This window comes from Trichechus manatus, unplaced genomic scaffold (assembly GCF_000243295.1).
Source record: "Trichechus manatus latirostris isolate Lorelei unplaced genomic scaffold, TriManLat1.0 scaffold00114, whole genome shotgun sequence".
Taxonomy (NCBI): domain Eukaryota; kingdom Metazoa; phylum Chordata; class Mammalia; order Sirenia; family Trichechidae; genus Trichechus; species Trichechus manatus.
In genome coordinates, this window is record NW_004444050.1 from 1,886,398 (window position 1) to 1,913,994 (window position 27,597).

At 37.1% G+C, this 27,597-nt stretch overlaps 1 protein-coding gene across 2 annotated transcripts in view; it reads left to right on the forward strand.

The window, feature by feature from the left end:
- The window catches only part of CDK13 (cyclin dependent kinase 13), a 160,198-nt gene that overhangs the window by 88,735 nt on the left and 43,866 nt on the right, over positions 1-27,597 (forward strand). The gene's annotated exons all lie outside the window — the stretch shown is intronic.

Here is a 27,597-nt window from a genome sequence, read left to right on the forward strand (position 1 = left end):
AGAATTTTTGCATCTATATTCATGAGAGATGTATTGGACTGTAATTTTCTTTTTTTGTGGCGTCTTTGCCTGGTTTTGGTATCAGGGTTATGCTGGCTTCATAAAATGAATTCAGAAGTATCCCTTCCTTTTCTGTGTTCTGAAATAGTTTGAGTAGTACTTAAACGTGGATTATTGAACAGAACTATGATATATTATTACTGTAGAATGCTATATAGTTATCAAAAACAGTATTAAATGATAAAATTTCAGTGATAAGGAAAATTGTTCATTTCACATTAATTAGGAAAAGTTTACAAAGGACTATGTAAAGTTTAATCCAGTTTTTATATTGAAAATTAAATTCCAGGAACACAAGGAAACTTTTGGGAATGATGGATGTGTTTATTATGTTAATTATAGTCATGGTTCTACAGTTGTTGTATGCCTGCATCAAAACTACTTAAATTATACCCTTAATGTACAGCCTAGAAAACCGTAAAGGACAGTTCAACTCTGTCACATGGGATCACTTTGAATTGAAAATGGACTCAGTGGCACCCAGTAACGACAACACATGTATACAGTTTATTGTAGTCAATTACACGTCATTGCTGTAGAATTTTTTTTATTAAAACGTAATAAACTTAAAACTATTGAGCTTATTACTTGAAGAAATAGACTTTGTTTTTAAAGCACGCATCCCCTCTCCAAATGCATAGGAAAGACCACACTGCAAAGCTTCCCCTAAAATGTTAACAGTGATTATATTGGGTGGTGAATTTTTCATTTGTATATTCTAAATGATCTTTAGATTTTAAAAAAGATTTTAAAAAGCCTTTGGATTTTAGATCATATAGTACTTTTATAAACTTTTTGATAAATTGTAGATACAAATTATTAATATCTATTGTGTTTAGTAATCCAGAAATGTTTTAATGGTGTACAGATAATTTGAAGGACACTGTATCAGGGTGATTTCAGCCAGAGTAACAAAATCCAATTGAAATGGTTTTAAACGATATGGAAATTTATTAGCTTACATAAGAAGAGGTCCAGAGATAGGGCAGGCTTTAGGGTTAGTTGATGCAATGACTTAAGGATGTCATCAAATACCCAGGTTCTGCCATGCACAGTGTCTGCTTCATTCTCCTTGTAGGATGCTTTTAGGGACAGTTACTCATATCTGGTGAAAGAGAACCTGGCTTCCTGTGACTGTCAAGTGCAAGACTTCTCTCCCAGGCACTTTTCTCATTGCCTCATATGCCCAGTCAGCTTATGCCTGCCCATCTGCGAACTAGTCATCAGCAGGAGGGTTACCAAGAACCTACTTAACCTAAAATGTACCTGAGTTATAGTATGATAAAAGAGATGAGAAACTGAGAAAGTAAGCACACTTTTAAAACTCAGGAGCTTGTTAGGAGGGAGGGAGGTAACTTAGCTGCGCAGAGACTTCATTGGCTTTGCATCAAGTCGGAAGACTATTAGTAGGGTTTTGTGGAAGAAGATTGAGAAATACTTACTCTGCTATGTGAAATAAAGGTTATGTAAACTTTTTTCCATTTCAAGTTAGTCTGTGTCTGTAGGACAGGTAAGAATTGGCAGACAAATGCACTGAGTCATAAAGTTAATGGAATAGAGTCAGTAACTTTTTAAAATTTAGGATATGCAAAGTTATATTGGTATCCTCTTAATTTCATATTCTGACTTTAGTATTTTAGTTTAGTGACTTTAAAAATTATTTCCTGATTGATCCTGTATCGCTGGGTTTGTTCTTTAGGGTTTGTCATTTCACTTTTGGATTTTCAGGCACCTTAACTCAATTTGGGGACTTCGCAGTCATTTTAGTACATAGTGGGTTTTTCTAACAAATGTTACACACTTACAGATGTGTCCATTTTTACAGATATTTGTTATTTTCTTTGGCTTTAAATGAAATTTTTAAAAGTGAATTGAAATTCTACATTATGTTCTAGATCTTTCATGAGTTCATTTTTTTTTCTTTTTTAATTTTTATTTTGGGTGTGAATATACACTGCAGATCATATACTCATTCAACAGCTTCAGTATATACAGTTAGTGACACTGGTTACATTCTTCACATTGTGTCACCATTCTGTCTCTCCCCATACGATTTCACCACCATTGACTTAGACTCACTGCCCCATAAACTGCTCGTCTGTGTTTTAGCATTACTGTTGTCAGTTTGATCTCATATAGATAATTCTTTAAGAGTACGGTGCTCAAGATGAATGTTCTTTACTAATTCAGCTAAACTTTTGTTTAGTTTGAAGATGAATTTTTTTTCCCCCAGGGGATAATTACAGTTCAAGGTTCAAATTTTTTCTCAGGGCAACAGATTCGGTGCTTATTTCTGTCTCAGTGGGTCCAGTAAGTCTGAGTTCTATAAGTAGTTTGAAATTCTGTTCTTTGTCTGCATGTGCCACCCCCCCCTTTTGATCAGGATTCATGTATTGAGTGTTATAGTCAAAGTGTTCAGTAATGGTAGCTGGGCACCACCTAGTTCTTCTGGTCTCATGGCAAAGGAGGCATTATTTATGGAGACAACTAGACCTGCAGTCCAGTTCCTTCTCTCGTTCCTGGGTCTCCTTTCTTTGTTGCTCCAGAATAGAGACCAATTATTGTATCTTGGATGGCCGCTTGCAAGTTTTTAAAATCCTAGGCACTATTCACCAAACCAGGGATAGAACAGAAACTCTAGAAACAGTGCTAGGCCAGTTGGCTGGGCAGTCCAACAAAGCCATCATCCTAAGCCTTCAAACCAAGAGAACTAATCCCATGAGGTGTTTGGTTGTATCTAAGTAGTTTCAGCAGTTGCATCCCTTTTTTCATTTGGGTTGCTGTTGTTGTAAAGTTACATATATAACACAACATTTGCCATTTCTCCCTTTTTCTGGTGTACGACTTAGTGATATCAGTTACATTAGTCAAGTTGTGTAACCATTAACCTTAATTAATGCCAGTTTTACCATTACCATAGACATAAACTCACTACTTCCCATAAAATGATTTTCCTCTCTTCCTCCACCCTCCCACCCTAAGTAACCACTAATAACCATTGGTTTCTGTATATTTAACTATTCTTGTCTTTTCATATAAGTGAGGTCATACAATATTTGTGCTTTTATGATTAACTTATTTAATTCAGCATAATGTCTTTGAAATTCATCCATGTTGTTGCATGCATCAGGACTTCATTTGTCTTTATGGTTGACTAGTATTCCATTGTATGTATGTACCACATTTTGCTCATCTGTTCATCCATTGATTGACACTTAGGTTGTTTCCACCTTTGTGCTATTGTGAATAATGCATCTAGGAATATAGGTATGCATGTGTCTGCATCACTACTTTTATTAGATCCCTATGGTATATACCTAGGATTAGAATTTCTGGGTCATATGGTAGTTCTTTTTTTAGTTTTTTGAGGAATCACCATATTGTTTTCCACAGTGGTTGTACCATTTTACATTCCCACCAGCAATGGATAAGGGTTCCTGTCTCCTGACATCCTCACAGCATTTGTGTTTTCTGTTTTTTGATGATTACCATTCAAGTAGGGGAGAGGTGGTGTCTCATTGTAGTTTTGATTTGCATCTATCTAATGGCATATGACAATGAGCATCTTTTCATGTGTTGGTTGGCTGCTTAGATATCCTCTTTGGTGAAGTGTATGTTCATGTCCTTTGCCATTTTTCTATTAGGGTATTTGTCTTTTTGTTGTTAAATTGTAGCAGTTATATATATATATATATATATAAATATATTTGACCCAGTATGTCCAGATATTATTCTTTCAACATTATAATCAATATAAAAATTTGTTACAGAAATATTTCACATCCTCTTTTTTATACTAAGTCTTTGAAACCTGGTGTGTGTTTTACATTTACAGCACATTTCAAGTGCTCAGTAGCCGTATGTGGCTGTTTGCTACCATATTGGACAGTCAGGTATAGATAATAATCACTACTGCCCTTGAAAAAACTCAACTCTAGAAATTTTTTGTCTGTGTCTCTATCTTCCAAATGTCAGATTTTCAGCAGAGGAAATCTTGTTGGTCTATGTTGGACCTATATTTTTGATATTCGACCCTTATTGGATATATGATTCCCAAAGATTTTTTTCCCAGTCCGTAGGTTGTCTTTTTACTTTTGGGATAAAGCCCTTTGATGAACATAAGTATTTAATTTTTATGAGGTCCCAGTTTTCTATTTTGTCTTCTGTTGCTTGTGCATTTGTTGATGTGTTTGATAATCTGTCATGTAAAAAAACTAGGCACCATAGCTTCAACCCTATATTTTCTTCGAAGAACTTTATGATTTTAGATATACCATTTAGGTCTTTGGTCCATTTTGAATTGGTTTTTGTGTATGGTGTGAGGTATGGATCCTGCTTCTTTCTTCTGCATGTGGAAATCCTATTTTCCCAGCACCATTCGTTGAAGAGTCTAATCGTCCCCTGTTTAATTGACTTAGCACCCTTGTTGAAAATCAGTTGACCACAGATGTATGGTTTTATTTGTGGACTCTCAGTTCTATTGCATTGATCTCTATGTCTATCATTAAACCAGTACCAGGCTGTTTTGAGTACTGTAGTTGTATAGCATGTTTCGAAATTGGAAAGTGTGAGGCCTCCTGTTTTTTTGTTCTTCATAATTATTTTCCCTATTCAGTTCCTCTTGTCTTTCCATAAAGTGGAGGATTAGTTTTTCCATTTCTGTAAAATATGGTGATAGAATTTTGATCGGGATTGCATTGAGTCTAAAGATTGCTTTGGGTAGTATTGACATTTTCAGAATATTAAGTCTTCCAGTTCATGAACACAGAATATCTTTCTATTTATTTGGGTCTGTTTGAGTCTCTTGCCAGTAGTGTTTTATAATTTTCATTGTATAAGTTTTTGCATCCCTGGTTAGGTTTATCTCTAGATGATTTATTATTTTTGATCTATTGGAAATGGAATTGTTTTCTTGATTTCCTTTTCAGATTTCTCCTTGTTGGTTTGAGTTGATTTTTTTTTTTTTTTTTTTTTTGTCATCTGATGTTATTTCTGCAGCAGCTCTTTTGCCAACCAGGATTCCCTTCATTGATACTTCCACATACCTGTACTCATTGTGTTTAAAGCATCTCTTCCCAGCCACCTGCCTTTCCCTCATATATTTTGATGCATATAGAGTGCTGGACTTGCTTGCTGTTCCTGAAGTGTTAATGTGTCCCAGAATGTAATCGAGGTTGTAAATGCTTATTACTGCACTTTCAGCTTTTACAGCAGAAGCTATATTTCTATCGCTGTCAAGTCAATTCCGACTCATAGCGACCCTATAGAACAGAGTAGAACTGCCCCACAGGGTTTCCAAGGCTGTAAATCTTTATGGAAACAAACTGCCACATCTCTCTCCCGTGGAGTGGCAGGTGGGTTCAAACCACTGACCTTCGTTTACCAGCCAAGCACTTAACCACTGTGCCACCAGGGCTCCTTCAGAAGCTATATTAAATGATGGCAATTTAATGGAACACTCATGATTAAACCCAGTGTTGCTTAAACATAACAGAGGGAGCCCTGATGGTGCATTGGTTAAGCGCTGGCTGCTCAATGAAAGGTTGGTAGTTTGAACCCACCCAGCAGCTCCGAACGAGAAAGACCTGGTGATCTACTCCTATAAAGATTACAGCCTGTGCTGAGGGTGCTTATGTACAACCAAAATCTTCATGGGATTTAGTTTCTTGGTTTGGAGATTTGGGGTCATGGTTTCATGGAACATCCTAGTTAATTGGCCTAATAACTTGTTTAGTGCTTCTGTTCTACTTCCTAGTTGTCTTTGTTACGTTAATGAGGCAGGATCAGTGTAAGGTGTGTCTTGAGTCAGTCTCTTTTGAGATATAAACGAGATCAAATAAGCAAGGGAGAGAAGCAGAGATGGGGTAAGGTAGAGGCCAAGCTACAAGGAGATCTCCAAGGAACCAGGAAACAAGCTGAAGAGACAAGGACATTCTTCAAGAGCCAACAGAGAGAGAAAGCCTTCCCCTCAAGTTGGCACTCTGAATTTGGACTTACAGCCTCCTACACTGAGAGAATAAATTTCTGTTTGTGATGTTTCTGTTACAGCAGCACTAGATATAACTACGATACTATCAGTGGTGGTGTCATTGGAGCACTGAAATTAGGAATGGAAATCCTGAGGTGAAGTGCCAGGAGCGTTCAAGTTTTGAGAGTTTGGTGCTCGCAGGGTCAGGGGTTTCTTTGGACTTCTTTTTGGTATAAACATCCGGAGTCGTTTCGTTTCATGCTGGCACAATGATTAAACCTTTCTCTTCTGCCATTTCAAGAATTGCTCCAATTCTCTTTTTATTGCTACTACCACTCAGCCACAACTTCTTGTACATGTATCTTTTTTTATATTTTGTACCCCAGTACCAAAGAGAAAGGTCCTTTCCTTCTCTGCCAATACCCACACCCCTAAGTATCTTCCAGTCTCTTTTTTTCCCTGTGCCTTGGACCTGTGGGAAATGCAGTTACAAATGTGACTTTTTGGTAAGTAAAAATACTGAAACAAGGTTCTTGAATACTTTTAGAAGGAATTATTTAACAAATGTTGAGAACCTGTTATATTCTAGGCATTGTTCCAAGTGCTGGGAAAAGGTAGTAATCTAGATAGACACGACCCCTACCCTCAGGGTTCTTACACTGTAGTATGTAAGACTTAGGCTTTTTTGTATCTTGTATCGTAAGAATTGAAGATGGAGGCTGGGCCGGGTTAGGCTAAGAGGCAGTAGAAGAAATATCTTCTTCCTTTCTCTTTGCCTCAACTTGAACGGAACAGGGTCAAAGGAGACTAGAGGAATGTCCAGATCCACCCTCAATGATGCTGTTTGGCTGGGGGCTGTAAGGTTAGGTTAATAATTCATTTTCTCCCTCTTGTTAAAGCTAGAATTGTTTTCTGGTAATTACAGATTAGCTTTTAATTGTCACACAAGGGAAAAGAAAGTCACAGAAATGTTTTTGCTTTCTTTTTTCTTTTTCTGGTTTCAGGCAGAAATGGTTTGAATTTCATATATAATGTCTTGAAATGTTATACCCTGCAAATACTTAGTCTTTGATTCTTTTACTAGTTTTCTTACTTAAGGAACAATGCTATTTTGCAGCCCGTAGTTTTACAGTCAAAACCATTAAATCATGTCCCTTAAATTTTCTTCCTTGATCGTTTCTGATGTCTAATTTGAGAGAGCAGACCAAAAACCTGTTGCCTTCAATTTGATTCCAATTCATAGCAGCCCTATAGGATAGGATAGAACTGCCCCGTAGGGTTTTGAAGGCTGTAATCTTTATGGAAGCAGACTGCCACATCTTTCTCCTGCGCAGCGGCAGGTAGATTCAAACCACTGACCTCTTGAGTTAGCAGCCAAGCGCTTAACTACGGTGCCACCAGGGCTCCTTGAGAGAGCAGAGTTCCTATACAACTTAGAGTTTACTTTTGATTATACACGAGTTTACTTTTGATTATACACTTTCACAAGGTAAAGATATTTAAGGTTTGTCTTAGTTTCTTAGTGCTACTATAACAGATGCCACGGGTGAGTGGCTATAACGAACAGAAATTTATTTTCTTACAGTTTTGGAGGCTGGAAGTCCAAATTCAAGGTGCTGGTTCTAGGGGAAGTCTCTCTTTTGTCCACTGTGAGGGAAAGTCTTTGTCTCAGCTTCTCTAGCTTCTTTGTGTTCCTTGGAGACCTCCACATGGCATCTGTCTTTCCCCCATTTGTGCTTACTTGCTTCTGTGCCTGATCGCTCCTCTCATATCTCAAAAGTGATTGGCTTAAAACACAGCCTACACTGAATGGATCTCATTGACATAACAAAGAAGACCCTATTCCCACACGTATAGCCCAAAAAACTCATTGCTATCAAGTCGATTCCAACTCATAGCGACCCTATAGGACAGGCCCCATAAGATTTCCAGGGCTGTAAATCTTTTACGCAAGCACCTTTCGACAGATATAAGGTTTAGGATTTACAACACATATTTTGGGGGACACAGTTCAATCCATAACAGGGTTTGTAAAGGATAATTTTCTAAGACTCTCTCAAAACTCGTATCTCTTGATATCTTATTCTTCTTGTCACGCTTGCCCTAATGTCAACCTTGGATTGATCATGTTTTTTTCAATACTAAACCTACTAGAGAAAAATCATACAACTATATGAAGTTTCTCTTCAGATTTATGGTCTGCACAGCTGGGGCCTTAAGGGCTGCTAGGCATTCCTTTTATTTGTCCTTAGTTAGCTTCTTCTATTCTACAAAGCATCTATTCTCTTTCTCTTAATAACAGAAAGACATTGCTTTATTCTCTACAGAAAAATTCACACTCAGCAGTTGAGAACTCACTCTCTCAATCTCTAAGCCTTCCATGCACTTGTCTCACTCCATACCTGTTTCACTCTTTTGTCTCAGAAATGTAATTTCTGAATAGTATTTCTCCATCCTACTTAAAGTTGATTCCTTCCAGTTCCTAGATGCCTTGTTTTGTGTTATCTCTTCTGTATTTTCAACCTTTTCTGTTTCCACTGGCTCCGTATCTTCAACACTAAGCCTACTCAGATCTGCCCTATCTTAAACAAAGCCAGAAACCTGTCTCTTAACCTGAGTGTGCTTAGGGCTCTGTTGTTGCCAGACTTTGTGAAAGAGTAATCAGCACGTGCTGTCTGTACTTCCTTACTTTGTCATTCACTCATTGGTCTGACTTTTTCCCATCACTGAAGTTAAGATCACTAACGATCTTAGGTCAATACTAGTGGTCATATCTCAGTTTTTTTCTTACTTGACATGAGGAGCATTTAGTATGTTGATTAACTTCTTGAAACTCTTCTTTGCTGTTGTGAATGAGCTGTATACCTGTTGTTGTTAGATGCCCTTGAGTCAGTTCGGACTCAGAGCGACCCTATGGACAACAGAATGAAACCCTGCCTGGTCCTGCTTCATTCTCACGATCGTTGCTATGTTTGAGCTGTACACCGACTCCTCACTTACCTACTGTCTCATTAGCCAACATTTTGCATTTACAACAATAGTAAAAAATCTGCTATCCGACTATTTTGCACATTAACAAGGAGGCAGGCACGGCAGCAACGAGTGCTGAGTTTCCGTTCCATTGAGCAGGGTATCCAGGTGGCCTTCTGGAAGCTGTCCCACACCCGCTGCTCCCTCTTGCCTGCGGAGGTGCTGTGTCCAGCTGTCCTGACGCCTCCGCCACGGCCATGCACTGTGGACAGATATGCAGGAAGCATCGAGGCAGCTTGTCTGTTCTGGGTTCCTAGTTCACTCCTCTGCGGCCTGAGGCCATGCAGCTCAAAATTGCTGTGGGATGGAAAGGTAGGAAAGAAGGCATCAGAGAGGGTGTTTGGAAGAAATGCATGTGAGTTTAATGAAATCCCAAAGTGAGCCAAACTGGGCCTGAAGCCTCTGTCTAGGTGGGGCCAGGTGCCTGGCCAGGCTTCCAGTGCCCTTGCAGGAAGCCCCAAGCCCGGTAACTTGCCAGGCCTGGACGGCAGAGCAGGCTCCAGGACACAGGGCTTGCAGGGGTGGGAGTGGAGCCCTGGAGGCAGCTCCAGGAGGGAAGCTGTGACCTAGCATAGGAGGAAGGTGAAGTGGTTAAGGCTTGGGCCCTCCAATCACACAGCCAGGCTTTATCCAGCTTTGTCTCCCCCAGGCTGCCTCCTCCACAGAGGAATAATCCATAACTGGACTCATCACAGTAATGAGCACATTAGTAAATCTGAGCTGTGTTGAAGAACATCATGAAGTTTAGTGAAGCAAAAAGTAAGTTTTATTCGGCACATATTCAAAAGGGCAAAAGTGGGAAACGGACAACCATGCTGCCAGAGCCGTGTCTGCCTGAGTCCAAGGAAATACCACAGAACAGACAAAAGTGGGAAAATGGACAAGCATGCTGCTAGAGCCATGTCTGCCCAAGTCCAAAGAATATTACAGAATAGGCAAGAATGGGAAAACGGACAAGCATGCTGCCACAGGGATGTCTGCCTGAGTTCAAAGAATAGTTACAGAGCCATCAGTATATATTAACATTACAAATGGGCAAAACCATTGAAAGCTTAGCCTTTTCAGATTGGCTAGAAACTGTGATCCTACATTTTGAATTGTCTTTCTTAACAGTCATTGGTACAGGTTTCAGTAATGAGAGTCAAGAGGGTCTTCATTGTTCCAACAAATTTCTATTCACTAAATGCTAATAGAGAAAGATAAGAGTGGAAAGTCTTTTGTGTTGTGTTTGATTGGCTTTATGTGAAGTTTTCCCGGAAAGATATTTTCCAAGATTATTTTAGCTGTTGTCTTTATACCTCAGGGCAGAGGTGATGTGTCCTTATGAGCCCAGCTGCAGCTGGGTCACATTCTCTGTGCTCAAGGAGAGGGAATAAATGATTCTAATATTATTTCCTAAATCAACTGTTAACTATTTCTCTGATCATATTTTCTAAATAATAAAAATCAGATAAATGGACAGTCTGAAAACAAGGAAAAAATCCTCCATTTTTGCATAATGCCAATTTTCACATAAGAACCTAGTTTTTGGAACCTAACCATGTTGATAAGTAAGGAGTGGGTGTATTCAGGCTTACTTTCTCCCTCTCTGGGTATTGTTTCATAGTCTTCCACACTGCCCTTTTCTTTGCTTTCTCCTTAAATGTGAGTGTTCCTAGGGTTATGTCCTTGGTCATCTTCTCCTTTCTTCCCAGATATTCTCATAGCATTGTGGCTTATGTCATCGTCACATCCATGCCAATATCTCATAAAAATATTTCCAGAACTGAGCTCCAGATAGCTGCAGTTGTTCACCAGGTATCTCTATGTTCTTGTTTCGCAATAAGTATTTCAAACTCAGCCTGGCCCCTCACCCTTATCAGTCAGCCTGCTTACTCCTAGTCCTGCTTTAAATCCCAGCTTAAATATCTCTTCCTGATTCCCCAGTCGGGTTTAATCCTTTGAGATCTTACTGCATTTGTAAACCTATCAACTAAAGCATTATAACCCAAAAGACTAAACCTTTTGCTCTGGAGTCAACTCTGACTCATAGTGACCCTATAGGACAGAATAGAACTACTCCATAGGGTTTCTAAGGCTGTCATCTTTATGGAAGTAGACTGCCGTATTTTTTTCCTGCAGAGCACCTGGTGGGTTCAAACCGCTGACCTTTTGGTTAGCAGCCGAGTGCTTTCACCACTGCACTACCAGGGTTCCTTAAAACATTATACTACAGTTTATATACATATTTATCTGAAGCACTACATTATGAGACTCTTGATGTCAGCAACTTTTATTCATCTTTGTACTTGTAAATGATATTTTGTTGAATAAAGTTTCATGAAGGTAAAATTCCAAAATAATTGATATTGAGTTTATATAAAATATATAATCTAAAATGTCATTTGTGAATGGGAAGTTTAGTTTGTTAGTCCATGTTCACTATTCCTATTCCTTGTATCTACTTCCAGCTCTTACTGATTTATTTGCCTTGGACATGTAGGATCTAGGTTAATACAGATAATTTTTAGAGCAAATGATTAAGTGTTGATCAGTCTTTGACATCTTTTTTGTCTTAGTTAGCTAGTGCTGATATAACAGAAATACCACAAGTGGATGACTTTAGCAAACAAATTTATTCTCTCACAGTCTAGGAGGCTGGAAGTCCGAATTCAGGGCGCCAGCTCCAGGGGAAGGCCTTCTTGCTCTTTTGGCTCTAGGGGAAGGTCCTTGTCATCAGTCTTCCTCTGATCTAGGAGCTTCTTAGCACAGGGGCCGAAGCTCCAGAGGACTGTCTCCTCTCCTGGTTCTTCATTCTTAGTGGTGGTAGGAGGTCGCTCTCTTCTCTGCTCCATTCTCTTTTTATATCTCAAAAAAGATTGACTCAAAACACAGCCTAATCCTGTAGATTGAGTTCTGCCTCATTAACATAACTGCCTCTAATCCAGCCTCATTAACATCATAGAGGTTAGGATTTACAACACATCAGATAATCACAGCAGATCACAAAATGGTGGACAGCCACACTATACTGAGAATCATGGCCTAGCCAGTTGACATGGACACAGTTCAATCTATAACATCTACTTTGGCCCTCCCAAATTCTTGTCCTTGCCACATGTAAAACACATTCATCCCATCATATTATCCCCAAAAGTCTTAAATCAGCTCCAAGTCCAAAATCTCGTCTTCTGCAAAATTCCACTTCATCTGTGAAGCATCTGCCTTCATTCATTCTCAGTCCATGTAGTTGTGGAGCTGACTCCACTCAGCACGTGACCCAGATCTGGCCAGTTAAGAGTTTCACAGTTCTGTCCATGGGGTTGACACTTCTGGTGAGATTGTATGTATAGAATGAGGTTCTTTTACCTGTGAGATGTGAGCCTAAGAGCAAGAGGCTGTTGCTGCAACAGCAACTATCTTGAGACAGTTGGGTTCTGAGACTAGAGACAGCACTGAGAAATGGACAGAGGGAACCTAGGCTTTTTCCACAGGATTTTGAAGGTCTGTTTTACTTCATGCCCAAAACAAAGTAGAATGTTTAGAAGATTGATAAGTTATGTTTTTTTGCTTAAGCCAGTGTTCATTGGGTTATCTGTCACTTGGAGCACAAATGAACAAGAGGTGTAGATTAGGGAGGTCTAATTTGGAATGGCCTTCTGGTTTTAGAATACCCCAGTAGGATAGAGTTGTTCTGGGATTGATGGGAGGGTTCCCACCAATTAGCAGTCAGGTCCATTGTGATTCCCAGGACCTCATTTGCTTGAGTTGACTTCTTATTAAGGTTTTCCCAAACCTATAGGTAAGGCAGACATTTAAGGGCTCATTCTAATTATAGTGAACAGTAACTACTATACTGTCTACTCAGTGAAGGGGACCAGAAATGCAAGTAACAAAATTTGGCACATCTCGACCAAGGCAAGGTCATGGAAGCTGCATAGCCATCTGCAAACTCCTGAGAGACCGAATTACTGGGCTGAGGGCTGATGACCATGGTCTTGGGGGACATCTAGCTCAATTGTCATACATCCTACTTTGGTGAGTAGTGTCTGGGGTCTTAAAAGCTTGTGAGCGGCCATCTAAGATACTCCACTGGTCCCACCTTGTCTGAAGCATGGGAGAATAAAGAAAACCAAAGACATAAAGGAAACATTAGTCCAAAGGACTAATGGACCACAACCTCCACCAGACTCAGTCCAGCACAGCTAGGTGGTGCCTGGCTACCACCACCCACTACTCTGACCGGGCTCACAAACAAAGACCAGACTTACTGGTGTTACAGAGACTGGAGAATCCCTGAGAGTATGGCCCCTGGACACTCTTTTAACTCAGTACTGAAGTCACTCCTGAGGTTCATCCTTCAGCCAAAGATTAGACAGGCCCATAAAACAAACAGTAATACACATAGCTTAACCAAGTATATGGGACCAAATGGGCACACCAGCCCAGGGACAAGCAGAAGAAGACAGGATGGGACAGGAAAGCTGGACAAATAGAAATGGGGAACCTAGGGTCTAGAAGGGGAGAGTGTTGACATGTCAGGTGGTTGACATGTCTTATTAATTGTTTCATGAGAAACTCATTTGCTCTGTAAACCTTCATCTGAAGCACAATTAAAAAAAAAAAATGCAAGTAACATAATCATTTGTTCCCCTAGAAGGGGTTCTTTTATTGCCAGTTTATTACCTGCTTTGCTAGTAGAGCTCATTTGGATCAGCTTGTATTGAATTTAAAAATCACTTGTATTTTAAGGACTTTTTTAAGTATAAATTTTTAAAACTTTATCTTTTTAAAACAAAATTCCTATATTAGAATTATAAAATGAAGTTGAGTTCACTGTAATCACTGAAATAATACAAATATACATGAAGAAAAAAATTAATTTCCCATTTTCTCTTGTTACATTCTAGCCAGGCCAGTTTTATCAGCCTGGTGTATGTATATCCTTCCACATCTTTGTGCTCAAAAATACACGTAGAAATAGGTACAGAAATAAATATTTAAATACATATATATACAGAGATAGGCAGGCAGGCAGAGACAGAGTGCAGCAGAGACTCAGAGAGAGTCTGGGGGGGGCACAGAAAGTCCGATGAAGTATACACAATGAGATAAAAGATGACAGAGACACCACACACAAAGGGTTTTGTTGTTGCTGATTTTTTTCACTCTTTTATTTTTGTTACTAAGTAATGCAGCACATCTCCAGGTGATATGCCTTTCTTTTACACAGCTGCATAATATGCCACAGTATGGATATATCAGATTTATTCAGCCATTTCTCTGTTGATCGACATTCAAGTTTTCCCAGCTTTTTTCCATTACAAACAATATTGCTGCAAACATCCTTGCATATTGGTGCTGTTATTCTTTAGCTTTACTCTCAAAGGTGGGATTGCTAAATCAAAAGGTATTTGTATTTTTACTTAATAGATATTGTCAGATTACTTTCTCAGAAGGTTATAGCAGTGTATGATTTTCCTTTCATTTTGACTGTCACTAGATATTGTTAGTCTAATAGGTGAAAACAGTATCTCGCTGTCACTTTCTTTCGTACTTTATTCGACTATTGATGAGGTATGAAGTATCTTGAGTATGTTCATTTAACCATTTCCATTTCTTCTGAATTCTCTGTGATGTTGCCATTTTCTTTCAATTGGGGTTTTTGTTTTCCATATTAATTTGTATATTAGGCACGATTGTTAATATTTTTAAAAATTATTATTTGTATTCATTGTAGAAAAGTCAGAAAACGGCAGCAAAAGAAGAAAATAACCTGTGTGCTCATACAGAGAGATAAACTGTTCTTAGAGTTGTGATATTCAACATTTTTCTAAGCATATGTATGTGTATAATTTACTACCAAAATGAATTTTACTTGGCATGCTGTATTTTTAAAATATTAATTATGATTTTATTAATGTTTAAAGCCAATGGAGGAAAAAAAATCAATATACAAAACTTTAAAAATTCAAGTCATGACCTAATAAATTGATTTTATGACCCATAGTTTGAAAAGTGTTGCATTAAACTACATAAATATATAACCTTGTTAAACATAAAAACTAAATTAAAAAAAAATGAGAATAAAAAACCTTAATCCAACATTAATTTGCAAGCCTTCTGAATTTTTACTTTTTAAAGTTTGTTTCAGTCATTTATGTATACAAGCATACATAAAAGTAGAGAAAATAGCAGAATGGTCCCCTGTGTCCCCATCCTCTGGCTTTGGCAGTTAGCAGCATTTTGCCATCTTGTTTCATTTATGTCCCCCTACATTTCTTTTTTCTTCTGCCAAATTATTTTTAAGTGAGTTCCAGGCATCATATTCCATCCATAAATACTTGATTATCAATCTCATGTAGATAATGACATTGTGTTTGTGTGAAAACTAAAAGGTCTTATATCTGACAACATTCGTAATGATTTTATGATGTCATCAAATAGTCCATGTTCACATTTACCCAGTTATCTCAAAAGTGTTTTTGTTTTTTTTTATTGTTGTGCTTTAAGTGAAAGCTTCCGATTCAAGTTAGTCTATCATACAAAAATTTGTATGTACGTTGTTTTGTGACCCTACTTGCTCTTCCTATACTGTGACAGCACACTCTTGCTTTCCACCCTGGATTTCCCGTGTCCATTCAGCCAGGTCCTGACCCTCTCTGCCTTCTCATCTCACCTCCAGACGAGAGCTACTCATTTAATCTCATGTATCTACTTGAGCTAAGAAACACACTCTTCACGAGTATCATTTTATGTCCCATAGTCAGTCTAATCTTTGTCTGAAGAGTTGGCCTCGGGAATAGTTTTAGTTTTGGGCTAACAGAGCGCCCAGGGACCAGGTCTTCAGGGTCCCTCCAGTCTCAATTAAACCATTAAGTCTGGTCTTTTTACTACAATTTGAGTTCTGCACCCCACTTTTCTTCTGCTCCATCAGGGACTCTGCTGTGTTCCCTGTCAGGGCAGTCATTGGTAGCCAGGCACCATCTAGTTCTTCTGGTCTCAGGCTGATGAAGTATCTGGTTTATATGGCCCTTTCTGTCTCTTGGGCTAATACTTTCCTTGTGTCCATGGTGTTCTTCATTTTCCTTTACTCCAGGTGGGTTGGGACCAATTGATGCATCTTAGATGGCCGCTCACTAGTGTTCAAGACCCCAGATGCCACTCACCAAAGTGGGATGCAGAACCATTTTCTTAAAAAACTTTGTTGTGCCTACTGACCTAGATGTCCCCTGAAAGCATGGTCCCTAGACCCCCGCCCCTGCTACTCTGTCCCTTGATGTGTTTGGTTATATTCAGGAAATTTCTTAGCTTTGGTTTAGTCCAATTGTGCTGACTTCCCGTGTAGTTCAGAAATGTTTTTTATACTTGATTTGTTTGAATCTGGCTGCAGGCATGGTCTACATATGGCATGTGGTTAACTAGCATCTTAAGTGTCTTTTAATTTATATTAGCTCCTCTTCTTTTTCTCCTGTTCTATTTATTTATTGAAGAATAGATCACATTTTGGATTTGGCCACATACTGCCTTTTGAAGTTGCTTTACTTGTTCCTCTATCTCTCATATTTCTTATAAGTGGTAATTAGATCTAGAAGATCTAGATAGAGGTTCCATTCTTTTGGCAGTTGTACTTCGAAGGTGATATTGGGAGCTCCCTGTTGTACCACACCAGGAGGCACAAAATATTTGGTTGTCCCACTTTGGATGATTTTAAAGGTGACCTGTGACTTCAGTTATTGGATCCTGTCCTACCCATTTATTTGTTTCCCATTAAACTTTTACTTAAGGGCTTTATCAGACATTTGATCATAGTTGCTTAGATCCATTATTTCATCAGGTTTTGAAAAATGACCCTGAAATTTTTCTGTGAAGAACTTTTCTGTATCAACTACTTGTCTGTCCCAAAATAGTTCCATACAAGACAGATAGATTAAAAGCTTGATTATTTCCCTTTGTTTATAAATTTTGAGAATGAGTAGGTGTCCCAGAAGCCTCCAGAGATACCCAAGGAATTTGTTTTGTTTTGTATTGTAGTATCATTATGATGTCAATGGATTTTAAAATATTTGATATATTTTAATTGCAGTCATTCTTTTTGATGTTCAAATTGTCCCATGCTTTGGACAGTAAGATGTATCTTTAAGTTGGCTTCTGTGTCTTTGTGATACAGCCTAGAAAGCCGTTTGTATCACTTCCTTGCTTTCTGGCACAATAAGATATCCCAGGATCAAATTGTATATTTCCTGCTCCAGAATTTATACATTTTTTAAGGAACTCTGTTTCTTTTTGGTGGAAATTATTTGGAGATCACAGTGTGAATGCTGGGGTACTCATTACTGCTGGATTGTTATTTGTTCCTAGGCCCTTTTAATGTATTAAACTAGAATTTTTCATTTTCTTTAGAAAGGGAAAAATAAATCACCTGAGACCATACTGATATTATAATGCTTTGTAACAAGTCACCCTAAGACTTGGTAACATAAAACAATAATAATCATTTATTATCTCTTACCGTTACTGTGGGCCTGGAATTTGGGTGCAGCTTGATGGGACAGTTTTGGCTCAGGGTCTCTCGGTCTCTCATGTGATGTTGGCTATGGCTCTAGTCATGGGAAGGCTTGGCTGGAATTGGAGAACCCACTTCCAAGAGGGCCCACTCACGGTGGCTGCCAAGTTGTGGTTCCACTGTTGGTGGGAGGTCTCAGTTCCTCTTCATGCATGTGGGCTTTTCCACAGGCCTCATTGGTGGCTGGTTTCTCCCAGGTCAAATGATCTGAGAAAATAAGGTGGAAGCTGCAGTGTCCCTATAATCTAGCCTTGGAAATCACACACTATTGCTTCTGGTCATACAGACAAACCCTAATCAGTGTGTGAGGACTCGGATACCAGGAGAATGAGGATCACTGGGGACCATCTTGGAGGCTGGATACCACTGATGATTTCATTTTAAATTTAAAAGTATAGGATTTATACTTCTTTGATCTTATAGTTGTCTTTCTTTTACACTAAGAATCTTGTCCTAAGACATTAACATAGTTTATTTTATCCTATAATAATTTCAAAATAACAATGCTGGTATTAATTATTAGCAGGACTACCGAATGCAGTTTAAGATTTCTTAGTGGTTCTTTTTGTCCTTAGAATGTACCCCACCAGGGATGCATAGTCAAAATATTATAGACATATGTGAAATAATTCTTTTCTGTGTTGTTTATGCAACCAGTTTGATACACATTTAGGTTCACTTGTTTACAATTTTTAGAGGTTGCTTTTTTTAAAACTATTTTTGATGTAATGACATTTTAATTATTTAACGTATTTACATGCTTCCAAATTCTAAGCTATAAAACAAGGTACGTTCAGAATAGTCTCACTTCCATTTCTCTCTTATTCACTTTGTTCTCTCCCTTACCCATGGGTAACTGTGTTTTGTTCTTTTTTGTTTTATGTTTGGTTCATCCAGTTTTTCTTTTCTATATATTCACCTACTTTCCCTCTTCCCTTTGTGTACACCAAACCAAACCCATTGCCGTAGAGTCAATTCTGACTCATAGCGACCCTGTAGGACAGAATAGAACTGCTTCCATAGAGTTTCCAAGGCTGTAATCTTTACGGAAGCAGACTGCCACATCTTTCTCCCACGGAGTGGCTGATTGGTTGGAACTACCAACCTTTCGGTTATCAGCCAAGCACTTAACCACTGCACCACCAAGGCCTCCTCCCTTTGTATAAAAAAGGTAGCATATTATAAGTGCTTCATTGTGTCTCCTTCTTGTCATTTAACTGTATGTCCTGAAGATTACTCCATATTAGTGTATATAGAGATCATCTTCATTCCTTTTTTATGACTACATAGTATTCCATAGTTTATTCAGTCTGCTTCCTATTGGTATTTCAGTCTTTTGCTGTTAGAAATAATGCTGTATTGAATAGCGTGTCCATACATCATTTTTATTTTTCCAGTGAATTTTTGAGACTGGCTCCTAGAATTAGAGTTGTTATGTAAAAGGAAAATGCTAAATGTAATTTAGCTAGATATTGCCAAATTCCCCTCCATAGGGGTTGTATGTATCATTTACCCACTAGCAATGTATAAGAATGTTCCTCACAGCTTTGCCAGTAGGGTATGTTGTCATACTTTTGGAGGTTTGTCAATTTGGTATCTAGGTCAAGTTTAAAAAAAAATTTTTTTTTTCCCCTTCTTTTTTATTATGAGCGAGGTTTGAGTAACTTTCCATTGGTTTAAGGGCGGTTTGCACAATCTTTTTCTGTGAACTCTGTCTTTTTTGTCCACTCTTCTGTAAGGTTGATTTTTTTCTTTTCCATTTCAAGAGACTCTGTAATGGATATTAATTGTTTTAAATATAAGTTGCAAATATGCTTTTTTTCAGATTGCAGTATTCTTTTGACTTTGCTTGCAGTGTTTTTTTGCCATGCAAAAGATCTTTACTTTTACATTGTTACAGTTACCAGTCTTTTCCCCTTAACTGCTTCTTTGTGTATTGATTCCTAGATAGCAAAGGTTTCCCGACTCTCAGGTTATTAAGGAATTCCTTATTTGTATGGTTTGTTAAGGAATTGTGTGGTTGTATTATTTTTTTAATATTTAAATAATGGATTCATTTGCAATTGCTATTTTTGACGAAGAGACTAGTTTAATTTTTTTTCTATCTGGTTCTTCAGTTGTACCAATATGGCTAAATAGTAAGTCCAACTTTCTGCCACTGATTTAAGGTGCCATCTTTACCATATATTAAAATTCTGTATGCATTTGGATTTATTTCTAGATTTTCTGTTTTATTTCATGTTCATTTACCAATATCACACTTTTTAATTATAGAAATTTATAATGTTTTAATATATGGTAGGTCTAGTGCCTATCTGCCCTTCTTTTTCAGGCACTTTTCATTGATGTTCTTACTTAGGCTGTGTTCAATTTATAAATTAACTTAGGGGAGAGGCACATCTTCATCATGTTGTACCTCCTTATCCAAGAATGTGACCATTTGTCAATGTCTGCTTTTCTGTCTGTGTGTTTTAAAGTTGTCTTTTTAAAGATGTTGTACTTTTCTTAAATGTTTGTTTATTTTTGCCATTATAAATTATATCTTTCATTTTATCTTTTAACTGGTGGTTAGTGCATCTGACAGTAATGCCTTATATTCTACCACTTTTCTAAATTGTGTTACCGTTTATAATAGTTTTTGCATTGAATGTTTATGGCTTGTAGAGACCAAAAAAATCATAACATCTGCATATAGAGATAGTTTTAGCTCCCCTATTTTCATTCCTATGCCTCTATTACAGCACTGTCCAGTGGAATACAATGTGAGCCATTACTATTATTATTATTTTTAATTATGGTAAAATATGCATAACTAAAATTTACCCTTTTATGCATTTTTGAGTGTACAGTTCACAGTGTTGTGTTAACATCAGTACTATTTCCAGATCTTTTCTGTCATCCCAGACAGAAACTTTATACCTCTTAAACAGTAATTCCCCATTCCTCCCTCCCCTTATCCTCTAATATCCTCTATTCTACTTTCAGCCTCTTCTAGGTACCTTATATAAGTGGAATCATACAATGTTGTTCTTTTGTGTCTGGCTTATTTCACTTAAGATAATGCTTCCAAGGCTTATCCATGTTGTAGTATGTATCAGATCTTAATTCCTTTTTATGTCTGCATAGTATTCCATTGCATGAATATACTACATTTTGTTTATCCATTCAATGGACCTTTGGGTTGTTTCCACCTTTTGACTTTGTGTACAGTGCTGCTATGAACATTAGTAGACAAGTAACTGTTTAAGTTCCTGCTTTCATTTCTTTTGGGTATATATCTAAGAGTGGAATTGCTAAGCCATAAGGTAATTCTATTTTTAACTTTTTGAGAAACCGCCACACTGTTTTCCACAGTGACTGCATCGTTTTACATTCCCACCAGCAGTGCAGAAGAGTTTCAGTTTCTCTACGTCCTCGTCAACACTTATTATTTTCCTTTTTTTTTTTGATGATTGCCATCCTAGTAGATGTGAAGTGGTATCGCATTGTGGTTTTGATTTTCATTTCTGTAATGACTAATGTTGTTGAGCATCTTTTCATGTGCTTATTGGCTATTTGTATATATTCTTTGGAGAAATGTCTGTGTAAGCCCTTTGCTCATTTTTAAGTTGGATTATTTGTCTTTTTGTTGTTAAGTTGTAAGAGTTGTTTATATATTCTGGATATTAAATCCTTATAAGATATATGGTTCCCAAATATTATCTCCCATTCTGTAGGTTGTCTCTTCATTGTCTTGGTAAAGTCCTTTGATACACACAGGTTCTTAATTTTGATATGTTCGTTTTTTTTTTTTTTAATTGCTCCAGCTTTTGTTGTCACATCTAAGAATCCGTTGTCAAAAACTGGGTCCCAAAGCATTACTGTTGTGTTTTCTTTTAAGAGTTTTATGGTTTTAGTTTTCATTTTTATATCTTTGATCCATTTTGAGTTAATTTTTGTGTATGATGTGAGGTAATGAGTTCAACTTCATTCTTTTGCACGTAGAGATCCAGTTGTCCCAGCAATTTATTAAGAGACTTTTTTCCCCCCATTGAATGGACTTGGCACCCTTGTTGGAAGCCAACCATAAATGTATGGGTTTATTTCTAGATTCTCAGTTCTTTTACATTGGGCTATATGTCTGTTCATATACCAGCACCACACTGCTTTCATTACTGTAGCTTTGTAGTATGTTTTGGAGTCAGGAAGTGTGAGTCCTCTCACTTTGTTCTTTTTTAAGATTATTCTGGCTGTTCAGTGTCCTTTACAGTTCATATGAATTTGAGGATTGGCTTTTCCACTTCTACAAAGAAGGTTGTTGGAATTTTGATAGGGAATGTGTTGAATCTCTAGATTGGTTTAGGTATTGACATCTTAACAGTATTAAGTGTTCCAGTTCATAAACATGGGATGTCTTTCCATTTATTTAAGTCGTCTTTAATTTCTTTTAGCAGTGTTTTATAGTTTCCAGTGTATAAGTCTTTTAAGTCCTTGGTTAAATTTATTCCTAAGTATTCTTTTTTGACACTATTGTAAATGGAATTGTTTTCTTAATTTTCTTTTCAGTTAGCTCATTGCTGATGTTTCTAAATACAACTGATGTTTATGTGTTGACTTTGTACCTTGCACCTTTGCTGAATTTATTTTTTTGTCTCTAACAGTATTTTGTGGATTCTTTAGGGTCTTCTGCATATAAGATCATGTCATCTTGTAAGCCATTATATTTTTATTTTAAGTAATCTGGTAGCCTCATTAAAAAAAGAAACAGGCAAAATTAATTTTAATAGTATATTCTATTTAATTCAATCAATTCATTAAAGCATTTTGATATGTAATCAATATAATAAACTATTAATGAGATATTTTACTTTTTTTAATATTAAGTCTTCAGAATAAGTGTGTTTTATACTTACAGCACATTTGAACTGGCCGGCCACATTTCAGATGCTCAATAACCAAATGTGGCTAGTAGCTTCTGTACTGGACAGAGCAACTCTAAATGCTTTCTCTTGTTTGTGTTACTTAATGCTACCATAGGATGTTAAATAACAGCAGAGATAGTGGTATCCTTGTTTTGTTCTCGACTTCAGGGGGAATATATATAGTATTTTTATAATCTTCTTACCTTTTCTGAACATCATCAATAGATTTGCACATCATAATTGTACCTTATAATTTTTCAAAGTTGCATGGTATGGTATAAATGTACCATAACAACTTTTTTTTTTTGATGTTCGAATGTTTTGGTCTCATGTTTTGTTATAAACAGCGCTGCAGTTTTTTAAAGTTTTGGTACATATTGCCAGATTGTATTTCCTGAATATTTATACCGATATACTACTACCACTGTATAACAGAGTCTCTTTTTCTCACATCTTTGCTAATACTGTATTATCTTTCTTTTGAAATCTCTTCCTTTTAAGTAAAAGTGGTATAGTTTGTGTTTGTACATTTTGAATAATAGTGAGATTAAATTTTTTTTCACGTTTATTGAATATATACATTCTTTTGCATAGTCACAGTTCATTTTGTTTCTTATTTTCTGTTGTGGGGTTAAGTCTTTTTTGGGACTGATTAGTAAGACTTCTTTCTATATTAAGGATATTAATTTGTGTGTGTTGGAGATATGTTTCCCCAGTTTGTCATTTATTTTTTACCTCCAGTTCACAGTTTTGTTTTGTTTTGTTTTTAATTTTAATTTTGGTGAAAATATACATGGCAAAAATACACCCACCCATTCATCAGTTTCTATATGTACAAGTCAATAACATTGATTACATTCTTGGCATTGCGTCACCATTCTTCGTATCTCTACCTATATTGTTTCACCACCATTGGCTTAGACTTACTAGCCCCTAAACTTCTCATCTGTGCTTTAGTGTTACTGCTGACAATTTTACCTCATGTAGACAATTGTTTAAAAGAGCACAAAGCTCATGTCGAACATTCTTTACTAATTTAGCTGGACAGTTGTTTAGTTTAAAGATGATTGAAGGGGATAATTTTGGCTCATGGTTTGAATATTTTCTCAGAGCAATAATTTCAGGGGTTCTTCCAGTCTTAATAGGACAAGTAAGTTTGGATTCTGTAAGTATTTGAAATTCTGATCCATAGTTTATCGCTTTTTGATCAGGATTCATCTATTGAATCCTTGATCAGAATGATCAGTGTCTTTAGTTATCTAGTACTGCTCTAACAGAAATACCACAAGTGGATGGCTTTAACAAAGACAAGTTTATTCTCTCACAGTCCAGTAGGCTACAACTCCAAATTCAGGGCATCAGCTCCAGGGGAATGCTTTCTCCGTCAGCTCTGGAGGAAGGTCCTTGTCTTCAATCTTCCTTGGTCTGGGAGCTTCTCTGCGCAGGAACCTCAGGTCCAAAGGATGCGCTCTGCTCCCGGCACTGCTTTCTTGGTGATACAAGGTTCCCATGTGTTTCTGCTTGCTTCTGTCTTTTCTATCTCAAAAAAGATTGGCTTAAGACACTGTGCAGTCTTCTAGACCTCATCAGTATAACCTCATCATAGTGATAGAGTTTACAACACGTAGGGAAATCACATCAGATTACACAATCATACAATACTGGGAATCATGACCTAGCTAAGTTGACATATATTTTGGGGGGACACGATTCAATCCATGACAGTCAGTAATTGTAGCTGGGCACCATCCAGTTCATCTGATCTCATGGCTAAGGAGGCAGTAGTTCATGGCGGCAGTTAGATCTGCAGTCCAGTTCCATTTCTAATTCCTGGGTTTGCTTCTTCCTCTGCTGTTCAGGTGAATAGAGACCAGTTGTATCTTGGATTGCCACTTGCAAGCTTTTAAGACCCCAGGCAGTACTCACTGAACTAGAAAGAGGAACAGTAGTTCTAAAAGCAGTATTAGGCTAATTTGACTGGACAGTCCTATGAAGCCATGACCCTGTACCTTTGAACCAACAGAACTAATCCCGTGAGGTGTTTGGATGTATTTAAGTAGTAGCAACAACTTTACCCTCTCTCTTTGTCCCTTTTTTTGTTTTTTGTTTTATTTTTGGTTGCTGCTGTTATTACAGAATTATAAATAACCCAGTATTTGCCATTTCACACTTTTTCTGGTGTAGAACTTAGTGATAATCAGTTATACTCGTCAGGTTGTGCAGCCGTTACGCATCAGTGCCTATTTTCCCATCATCATAAACATAAACTCACTACTTTGCAGAGAATAATACCCTCTTTCCCTACCCACTCCCACCCCAGGTAACCACTAATAAGCATTGATGTCTATATATTTACTTACTCTTGTCTTTTTATATAAGTGAAGTCATACAGAATTTGTCCTTTTATGATTGCCTTACTCATTCAGCGTAATGTCTTCAAGGTTCATCTGTGTTGTAGTATGTATCAGGACTTCATTTCTCTTTCTGACTGAGTAGTATTCCATTGTGTGCATGTACTGCATTTTGTTTATCCATTCATCTGTTGATGGACACTTAGATTGTTTTTACCTTTTTGCTATTGTAAGTAGTGCTACAGTGGACATAGATGTGCATGTGTTTGTGTTGCTACTTTTAGATTCCTAGGGTATATACCTAGGATTGGAATTGCTGGACTATTAGTAGTTCAATTTTTAGTTTTTTGAGGAATTGCCGTACTGCTTTCCACAATGGATAAGGGTTCCCATCACCCCACATCCTAGCCAACATTCGTTATTTTCTGGGTTTTTTTTTTTTTTTTTTTTTTTTTTTTGGGGTGAGGTGGTATCTCATTGTAGTTTTGATGTGATTCTCTCTAATGGCTTATGACGATGAGCATCTTTTCATGTGTTTGTTGGCTGCTTGGATATCCTCTTTGCTGAAATGTCTAGTCATATCCTTTGCCCATTTTTTTGTTTTCCCCATTTTATTTGTCTTTTTGTTGTTAAGCTGTAGCAGTTTTATATATATATTTCAATATTAGACCCTTACTGGCTATGTTGTTTCCAAAATTTTTTTCCCAGTCTGTAGGTTGTCTTTTTACTCTTTGGATAAAGTTCTTTGATGAACATAAGTATTTAATTTTTATGAGGTCCCAATTGTCTCTTTTGTCTTCTTCTGGTTATACGGTTGTTGATATGTTTGATAATCTGTCATTAGAAAAACCAGATGCCATAGCTTCTTGCCTATATTTTCTTGTACGAATGTTATGGTTTTAGATTTAGCATTTAGGTCCTTGATTCACTGTGAATTAGTTTCTGTGTATGGTGTAAGGTGTGGATCTTGCTTCATTTTTCTGCATGTGGAAATCCTGTTTTCCCAGCACCTTTTGTTGAAGAGACTGTTCCTTCCCCATTGAATGGATTTAGCACCCTTGACAAAAATAAGTTGACCATAGATGTTTGGATTTATTTCTGGGTTTTCAGTTCTATTCCACTGGTCTGTGTGTGTCTTGTTAAACCAGTACCAGGCTGTTTGGAGTACTGTAGCTGTGTAATATGTTTTGAATTCGGGAAGTGTGAGGCCTCTACTTTCTTCTTTTTCAATATTGCTTTGGCTGTTCATGGCCTCTTGCCATTCCATATAAAGTTGAGGATTAGTTTCTCCATTTCTGTAAAAAATCTGTTGGAATTTTGATCAGGATTGCATGGAATCTATAGATCGCTTTGGATAGTATTGACATCTTAACTATATTAAGTCTTCCAATCCAGAAACACAGAACATCCTTCCATCTATATAGGTCTTCTTTGTCTCATTCAGCACTGTTTTATAATTTTTGTGGTGTAAGTCTTTCACATCCCTGGGTAGATTTATTCCTAGATATTTTACTCTCTTAGATGCTATTGAATACGGAGGTTTTTTTCTTAACCTCCTTTTCACATCTCTCATTGCTTGTGTATGGAAACCTCATAGTTTTTCTTATGTAATGACTTTAAATTTATTTAGTGCAATCTGTCAGTTTTTTTTTTTTTTTTTTTGTGGGTTTTGCCTTTTGTGTAATTTCCCACCTTTCAGTGAGGTTACAGTTTTGTCCCAATATCATTTTGCCTGTTCTTTCTTCACTGACTTAAAATGGCTGTTTTCATAACCTAATTATCAGATATGAGATTTGTTTTCTGGTATATATTCCACTGTTCGTGTGTTCCTACAGTGTGGTAGATCATATTAATTTCGGGTAGGACAAGTATTTTCAGAAATGTTTTGGCTGATGCTCTGGTTTTTGTTTTTTTCAATTTTGGAATTGTTGTTGTCAAGTTGTGTTCCTCACTACCCACCCCCACCCCACCTCCACCTCCAGCAAAAGAAAACAGAAATAAACCGTTGGTCCTTTTATTGAAATTACTTTAAAATAAAGGATTTTACAATGTGATGTTTCTCAGTTTGTACAATTCTCCTTAAAGTTTATTGCTAGTCATTTGTGTGTTATTTTTTTTTTCTATTGTGAAAGGAGTAATTTAAATTTTATGTTCTAATGAATTGTTGCTGGCATATGAAGTATTTTTGCTCTTTGTGTATTGATTTTCTCTAACCCAGCTACCTTCTCTTTATTCTTTTGATTTTTTTCAGGAGGAATAGTCATCTTCTCTACCAGTAATTATCATTTTGTCTCTTTCAGTATTTATACTTTTTATTTACTCACTTCCAGAACTAAGTAATAATGAACATTTTCGTCTTGCATACAGCACTTGGCATTTTACTATTAAATATGACATTGGTTGTTGGTTTCAGAGACGTACCATAACGTGCTTCTAAGAAAGAGTTCTTCTGTTGCAAGTTTACTCAGAGTTCTTTACTTTGTTTTTAGTTAGCTGATTGTGAATTTTTTTCAGATTCCTTTTCTGGCATAGTGTTAGAGTTTTTTTGTTTTTGTTTTTTTCTCCCCTCCTTGGACAGATAGATACAATGAATTTTATTATTAGATTTTTCATTCTTAAATTGCTAAATTAAACTTTCCTTCATTGTGATATTCCATTATCTAGCTCTGGATTTAAGTTGTACAAGTCTCATTTAGGCTTTTTGAATCTCTTTCATAAACACAGTTATTGTGTAGTTTGTGT